General features: G+C 39.1%; 1 long non-coding RNA gene across 1 annotated transcript; it reads left to right on the top strand.

The window, feature by feature from the left end:
- Window positions 1-4,578: 4,578 nt before the first annotated feature.
- Window positions 4,579-8,284, top strand: LOC126391842 (uncharacterized). The gene is made up of 5 exons (XR_007570124.1): window positions 4,579-4,642; window positions 4,893-5,047; window positions 5,166-7,475; window positions 7,724-7,878; window positions 7,997-8,284. It is a non-coding gene; the product is annotated as an uncharacterized LOC126391842 (long non-coding RNA).
- The last annotated feature ends 549 nt before the right edge of the window (window positions 8,285-8,833 follow it).

Here is an 8,833-nt window from a genome sequence, read left to right as displayed (position 1 = left end):
TGAATGTCTTGTGATTGCACTCTTTATTCCACTTATTTATTTTACAACACAAGTTGACAAGCTACCAAGTAGTAAACAGTTGGTTTCACCTTTATTAGCTGCAAAATTAAAGTGATGATTACATTAAAGCATCAATAATTACGATTCAGTAATCACATATATTATTCTGAAATGGGCTGTTGTACATAATAAGTACTTTTACTGTGGGTACTGTAAGTATATATTGTTGCTATTAACTTTGTATGTTTCCTTGAATAAGACTTTGAATGCAGGACTTTTAGGGTAGAACTTTAAAAGTGTGACAAACAGATTAACATCATGAAACATGGGAAAAGTCACGGTTGGCAGTTTGTGCTCACATACTTTACTTTCACCAATACTAAATACTGTAGGTTGGGGGGGAAATCCACATCACTGAACTGTATTTCTTCCTTTGAGTTCTTGTTGATTACTTTGCACTGAGGACAAGGCGAAACCAAGCACATGTGCCAGAAGGAAGCTGGGGATGATAGAGACAATAAAATTTAGAAATTTTCGCAGACATAGGTCACAACTTGCTTCACAAGGGCAATGTACAACAAGAAAGAAATTATAGAGACAAATGAGTCACAGGTTATTCTGACAAATGAGTCAGGGTCACATGAGTCACGTGGAGAAAAGTGCACAACTGGCAAAACTACTTGTACACACACACATGAAAAAAGAAGAATTCAAACTACACAATAACAATACACAAAATAAAAAGTACAGCTCTGGTGCGTTCAGGTTACCCAAATGCTTGTCTAAACAGGCGTGTCTTTAGATGGCTTTTAAAAGAAACCACAGAGTCAGCAGATGAATGAATGAATGAATGAATGAATCTTTATTATCATTACACAAAATGTACAATGAAATTCCATCTGACTATCTTGGGATAAGAGCAATTAGAAATGCACACACACACACACACACACACACACACACACACACGCACGAGAAGTTAAGAGCAGCAGCAGCAAAAGTGTCAGTGCATATTTAACCCTGTGTATTACAATGGAACAATAGAGGCCACAGCTCTGGGATAGAAGCTGTTTTACAGTCTGTTGATTTTTGATTTGATTGTCCTGAACCTTCTGCCAGATGGTAACCGTTCAAAAATGGAGTGGCCGGGGTGTGTAATGTCTTTGAGGATACTGTGAGTTTTCTTTTTGAGTTTGTTGGTGTGAATAATGTCCAGTCCAGGGAGCTTCAACCTGATGATGTGCTGTGTCGCCTTTACCACACGCTGGGGGCTGTGACGTTCTGCGACTGTATAGCTGGCGTACGTCACTGTGGTGGTGCTGCTGGTCAGGATGGACTCAATGGTGCTTCTGTAGACGTTTAGGAGTTTTTGAGAAAGTTTGGCCTTTGAGGTAGTTTGATCGTAAGGGAACGGCCAGAGCATTCCAAAACTTAGGTGCTACGGCCACAAAAGTTCAATCACCACGTGAGTGCGAGGGACAGACAACAAACTAAGTGAGCTGCGAGCGAGGGAGCTGAAGAGTACGGGTGAAGTAGTTCAGCTACATAAAAGGTTTATTGACTTTCCACGTCCACATATGACGTGCAAGGTACCCTGGTGCATTGGTTGTTGACGTTCTGTGTCAAGTTCTGCCTGTTACATGCATTGTCTTCTTGCGTTTTCACAGGAAATCTAACATTTACATACAGTGTCTTTCAAAATAAACGCACTACGTCGGTACAACACTGTGAATTGACGTGTTTTTTACTTCAACAACAGACACATTGTTGGGTTTAGGAAAAAAGAACAGGGTTTGGCTTTAGAATTTTACAGGACACTGACACCACTCTCTCGTGTTGGACCCATCCACCAAACCCCTCCTACCTGCCCCAGCTTGTCCTTGTCCCACCACGTTTCCCCTTGATGCCACCGGGTGCCGTTAAACTGTAACGGCAACCGTCCGCTTATCATGCCAACTTTAAAGGACACCTTTTTTCGTTGGTTTCTGACGTTGCAAGTCACTGCCTGCGTCGGATTTTGAAAACTTCCTAACCACATGCATTTGTTGCCTAAACCCAACCATGTGTGTTTGCTGTTGAAGGAAAAAATATGTCAATTCACAGTCTTGTACTGATGTAGTGCGTTTATTTTTTTAAAGAGACTGTATGTAAATGTTAAATGTCCTGTGAAAACAGAAGTGTATTTTGAAAGAAGACAATGCATGTAACAGGCAGAACTTGACACGGTGTCCCAGAACATCAACAACCAACGCACCCAGGGTACCTTTAACATGACCAAATGTCAATATGTGACGAGGTCGGCGTGAGAATGTGTTGCCAAAACCATCTGTGCTAATTTGACTGATGAAGGAAGTGATTTTGAAACTTAAAGTCAGTATTTGCTCTGAAATAAGAACATTAAAAAATAGTACTGATGGAAGTAAAAGCAGATTATCTATCATTTCATATCACATATTTATTTGCATGAGAATCATTTTATGACTCGTGAGCTGCCCAAACTGGTTCAAGTAGTATGAAAAGGGGGCTTATATCAGAGGAAAAAGAGGAAAGAGTGAATTCCAGCATTGCTGTTTTGACAAACGAAGAGGGGGAGGGCTTGGAGAAAGGGTGTGTCAACCTATAGACTATTTAAAAAGGTTTGTCTGTGCTCTCTGCTCACAAATCCCTCTTTGCCACCATCTCAACCTCTCTACCTCTCCAGCTCTCGACATTTTCATACAATTTTGCAGCATTAACTATTTTAAATTTAATTATCTGAATAGTTGATACCTGATATGTAGCGGCATGTGGCATGGGATGCATGAATAAGCATGCTCACTAATGTGACATTAGTGACAATCCAGTAAATTAAGGCTACAAACACTTCTCCTAGGAAAAAAAAATCATAAGACAATTAAAAGTTGCTGAGACAAAAACAGTAATGAGACAATGGGCCCCTGACATGCAAAGGACCCCACTACTTCTCCTAAACAGGGGCAACACACATGGATTTTGTGGTTATTTTATGTCTCTTTTATGTCTGCTTGTCATTTTGGTGTCTTTGAGGTCATTTTGTGTCTTTTTTTGGTCGTTTTGTGAGGCTTTGTGATAGTATTGTGTCTCTTTGTGGTTGTTTTGTGTCTTTTTGTAGTTGTTTTGTGTTTCTTTGTGGTCATTTTGAGTCTCTTCCTGATCAGTATGTGTTCATTTGAGTGACTTTTTCAAGTGAAGGCCAGGAGCCGCATTGACACTTTCGACCCTTGCCCAGTTGGCCCGTTCAGCAATTCATCCATGCCAACCTGTGTTTAAGTGCAGCATGAAGCATTACCACGGTACTGCATTACCACAGCAATGTAAGCTGAATAAATAAATAAACACTGGAATTCCAGTCAACACATTTTATTTTCTTTCCAGCCAACATGTCAGAGCTCACACAGGCGATGGCACTCCTCAGGACTACCCAGGCCCGGAGTGGCTAATCAGGAGGACCAGGACAATTCCCTATGGGCCGGTCTGAAGCATGAAACTCCAGGGCTGAAAATGAGTCCCACTCCGGCCCTGGGACTACTTTTGACAGTTACATTGAAAAAAGAAGGAGACACAGAGACTATGACCAAGAGAGAACTTGCTGATCTGCTCCACAGTGAGCTTCCTGGGGCAGGAGTAAATAGAGAAGATGTAGCACTATAGCAACAGAGCTGTAAATGCCTCTTGGGCAAATTTGCATGTTTCTCAACCTATTCACAACGCCTACTGTTTTTCTTTGCTCAACCCACGAGCCAAGGTGACATGGACAAATTCTTCAGCATGCTGGATAGCGATAGTGATGGTGTTGTTAATTTTGTGGAGTATGTCACTTTTGTAACAGCTCTCACTGTGATTTAAAATAAGTTACTTGGCCACATTGCCTGAAAATTTTCTTGCCTCATTTAATTTGTACTGAGTGAAAAAAATTGAGTTATCCAAATAAAGCTATAGCTTCCACTTAAATAATAAAGTCAAGTTAGTAACGGTTCCCTTAATTGAAGTCATGTACAGTAAGTGAAAGCACTAGAATATGTTGCTATAAGTGCTTTCCAGCTCTTGTGACCATATGGTTGTCGGTTTGGCCTGTTGTTATAGATCTGAGATCCAGCCTGCAGAACCAGCTGCGTTCATTTGACTAATGAAGGTAAATATTCTATAACTGTCAATATTTACCCTGAGAAAAAAAAAATAAACTGGCATTTGTTTGAGGTTTGAGTTAAAAGACAAAAGATGTCCTTACAGCTTATGGATATACATGACGATGATGATGCTTCATCCTCATGCAAACTGAAAGATTATACTGACCACCACTACTTCATACCTGACAGACAATCGTCTATTTTTATGCTTATAGGCAAATATGACTTGTTGCTTTCCCCCAGCAGTATCACAGGTATGACAGGTGGCTTACATCAGAGGAAAAGCAAATAAGTGTCAATTCTAGTGTTTACATTTTGTACGTTTTTGGGAGGAACAATAGAAAGAAAAAAGGAGGGGGATAGGTATAAAGCGGGGTGGGGGCATGGAGAAAAGGTGTGTCAAACTCTATATATACAGGTTTGCGTCTGTTCTCTGCTCAGATCTCTTTCTTCCACCATCTCTCATCTCGACCTCCACAAGCTTTCAAACAACTTTGGTAAGTGAAAATATTTTCTGAAATCCTTTTTGAAATAATGTACTAAACATTTTGCTTTTAATTTATCTACAGAGGTTTTTCCTGATATGCAGTATGTGGCATGAGATGCATGAGTGAGCGACAGTGCTGAGGCATTACCAAATTACTGCATTACCAAAGTCATGTAAAATGAAAGAATGCATGAACAAATAACCAAAAAATATAAGAATAAACACTGAACTGGATAATCAACACCACTTTCTCGTTCCAGCCAACATGTCAGGGTACGATGATGCTCCAAAGCTCTTGGCGTCAATATATTTGCTCAAGGATGTCTTTGACCAGTACGCTGGACAAGGTGGAGACTCACAGACTTTGACCAAGAAAGACCTCTCTGAGATGCTCCGCAAAGAGCTTCGTTTGAATGTAAGTAGAAAATAAAGTTGTATAATTGCAACAGGAAGCTGTGAATTCCTCTTGGACAGAAGTGTTTTTGTTTTGTTTCACTGTCTATTTATAAGTTCTACTGCTTTTCTCCATTCAGGTCTCAGACTGCCCTGAGGCAGAAGAATACTTCAACCGACTGGATGCCAACGGGGATGGTACTGTTGATTTCGAGGAGTATCTCACTCTGGTGGGAGGACTCGCTTTGATCCTAAGCGCCATGTACAATCAACAGTAATCCATGTACAGTCACATGTATAAAATATATTCCATCATCATATGCTCTGACAAGGAAAACATGGTTAATAAACACACAGATGAATCATAGATGGGTTATTATGTAGTCTTGCAGGACTTGAAATGTGATGTCTCTGAGTGTGTTTTGCTGATTCTGAATGTCAGAGGTGATTAACAAAGAAGCAAAAATAAATGTTGCCTCCTTTTACTGAATGTTTTGTGTGTGTTCCTTAACAAATTACAGATATTGTGCAAACTGAGTCATCTGACCCTCTCTGTTGCACGGTGGAGGAATGTAATAGATACATTCACTCAATTACTGTCCTTAAGTACAATTTTATTTATATATTTATTTATTTATTTATTTATTTTGTTACATTATACTTCTACTCCACTGCATTTATCTCACAACAACACTGGTTAATTTGCAGATTCAGATTATTGTTGCAAATATAATCAACAAATAAATCATCATGTATTATTATGGATAAAGATAAAACTTTTTGATTTCTCGCTGAAATTGACAAGCTACCAAACAGTTTATAGTAAACAACTAGCCTCACCTTTACCAGGTGCAGAATTAAAGTGATGTTTACATTAATGCATCAAATCAAATCAAATCAAATGCCTTTATTGTCATTGGCAGCTGTACAATGAAAGTCAAGTGCAACTCCCTTGTGGTAAAAAAAAAAAAAGACAAAAAGACAACACACAACACGCAACTTGACATAACAGCAAGAGTTACATAAACAAATAAGCAGCAGTAATAAATAAAAGCTGTAAAAACAAAAACAATGTTCTGCACACACGCCCATCTGCACCCCCCCACAAGATTATGAGTTCAGTTCTTTTATGGCACTCGGATAAAAACTATTTGTGAGTCTAGAGGTGCGGGCCCGAATGGACCTGTAGCGCCTCCCAGAAGGCAGCATTGCAAACAGACAGTTTCCTGGGTGAGAACAGTCCTGGATTATGTTTTCTGCACGGCGCAGGCATCTGGCATGTATATGTCAGACAGATAGGGAAGCTGTGACCTTATGATGTCCTGTGCTGACTTCCTAACTCTATCCAGAGCTTTTTTTGTCAGCCACAGTGCAGCTTTTACTGTAAACCACACCAAGATGTCGTGGGGGATGATGCTCTCCACAGAACATTTGTGGAAGGACAGCAGCAGTTCCTGGGACAGGTTGACTTTCCTTGGTGACCTCAAAAAGTACAGTCGCTGCTGTGCTTTTTTCACGAGGGCAGTGGTGTTGACAGTCCATGTGAGGTCCTGAGAGATGTATGTGCCTGGGAATTTAAAGTCACTGACCCTCTCCACGATGTCCCCTTTGATGTAAAGAGGGGCAGGTTCCTCCCTGCCAGATTGTTGACAGAGCACCAAGCAGTCAATAATTCTAATCTAATAATATACAAACATATTATTCTGAAATTGGCTGTTCTGCATAATGAGAAGCCTACTTTTACTTTTGGTACAAATAAAGCTATAGCTTCCACTTAAATAATAAAGTCAAGTAATGGTTCCCTTAATTGAAGTCATGTATAGTAAGTGAAAGCACTAGAATATGTTGTTATAAGTGCTTTCCAGCTCTTGTGACCATATGGTTGTCGGTTTGGCCTGTTGTTATAGATCTGAGATCCAGCCTGCAGAACCAGCTGCGTTCATTTGACTAATGAAGGTAAATATTCTGTAAGTGACTGTCAATATTTACCCTTAAAATAAATACTGATATTTGTCTGAGGTTGAGTAAAAAAAAAAAAAAATTTAAAAAAAAAGATGTCCTTACAGCTTATGGATATACATGATGGTGACGTTTCATCCTCATGCAAACTGAAAGATTATACTGCCCACCACTACTTCATACCTGACATACTATAGTCTATTTTTATGCTTATAGGCAAATATGACTTGTTGCTCTCCCCCAGCAGTATCACAGGTGGCTTACATCAGAGGAAAAGCAAATAAGTGTCAATTCTAGTGTTTACATTTTGTACATAAATGGGAGGAATAATAGAAAGAAAAAAGGAGGGGGATAGGTATAAAGCGGGGTGGGGACATGGAGAAAAGGTGTGTCAAACTCTATATATACAGGTTTGCGTCTGTGTTCTCTGCTCAGATCTCTTTCTTCCACCATCTCTCATCTCGACCTCCACAAGCTTTCAAACAACTTTGGTAAGTGGACATATGTTTTAAAATCCGTTTTGAAATAATGTACTAAACATTTTGCTTTTAATTTATCTAAGTTAGTTTTTCCTGATATGCAGTATGTGGCATGAGATGCATGAGTGAGCAACAGTGCTGAGGCATTACCAAATTACTGCATTACCAAAGTCATGTAAAATGAAAGAATGCATGAACACATAATCAAAAACAAGAAAGAAACACTGAACTGGATAGTCAACACCACTTTCTCGTTCCAGCCAACATGTCAGGGTACGATGATGTTCCAAAGCTCTTGGCGTCGATATATTTGCTCAAGGATGTCTTTGACGAGTACGCTGGAAAAGGTGGAAACCCACAGACTTTGACCAAGAGAGAACTCTCTAAGATGCTCCGCAAAGAGCTTCGTTTGAATGTAAGTAGAAAATAAAGTCGTATTATTGCAACAGGAAGCTGTGAATTCCTCTTGGACAGAAGTGTTTTTGTTTTGTTTTACTGTCTATTTACAATTTCTACTGCTTTTCTCCATTCAGGTCTCAAACTGCCCTGAGGCAGAAGAATACTTCAACCGACTGGATGCCAGCGGTGATGGTACTGTTGATTTCGAGGAGTATGTCACTCTGGTGGGAGGACTCGCTTTGATCTTAAACGAGATGTACAATCGAAAGTAATCCATGTAACACTACAGTCACATCTATAAAATATGTTTCATCATCATATGCTCTGACAAGGAAAACATGGTTAATAAACACACACAGATGAAGAGATGTCAGAAGTGATTAACAAAGAAGCAAAAATAAATGTTGCCTCCTTTTACTGAATGTTTTGTGTGTGTTCCTTAACAAATTACAGATATTGTGCAAACTGAGTCATCTGACCCTCTCTGTTGTATGGTGGAGGAATGTAATAGATACATTCACTCAATTACTGTCCTTAAGTACAATTTAATTTATATATTTATTTATTTATTTTGTCACATTATACTTCTACTCCACTGCATTTATCTCACAACACCAGTTACTGTGCAGATTCAGATTATTGTTGCAAATATAATCATGATGTCTTATTATGGATAAAGATAAAACTTTTTTGACTCCTTGGTGAAACTGACAAGCTACCAAGCAGTTTATAGTAAACAACTGGCCTCACCAGCTGCAAAAATAAAGTGATTCTTACCTTAATGCATCAATAATTCTAATCTAATAATATACAAACACATTATTCTGAAATGGGCTGTTCTGCATAATGAGTAGCCTACTTTTACTTTTGGTACAAAAAAGCTATAGTTTCCACTTTAATAATGAAGTCGAGTAATGGTACCATAAATTGTAGACATGTACAGTAAGTGACAGCACTAGAATATGTTGTTA

Source organism: Epinephelus moara, chromosome 6 (genome assembly GCF_006386435.1).
Source record: "Epinephelus moara isolate mb chromosome 6, YSFRI_EMoa_1.0, whole genome shotgun sequence".
NCBI classification, from domain to species: domain Eukaryota; kingdom Metazoa; phylum Chordata; class Actinopteri; order Perciformes; family Serranidae; genus Epinephelus; species Epinephelus moara.
Note: the sequence above shows the minus strand (reverse complement) of the source record. Positions and strands in the feature narration are given on the sequence as shown.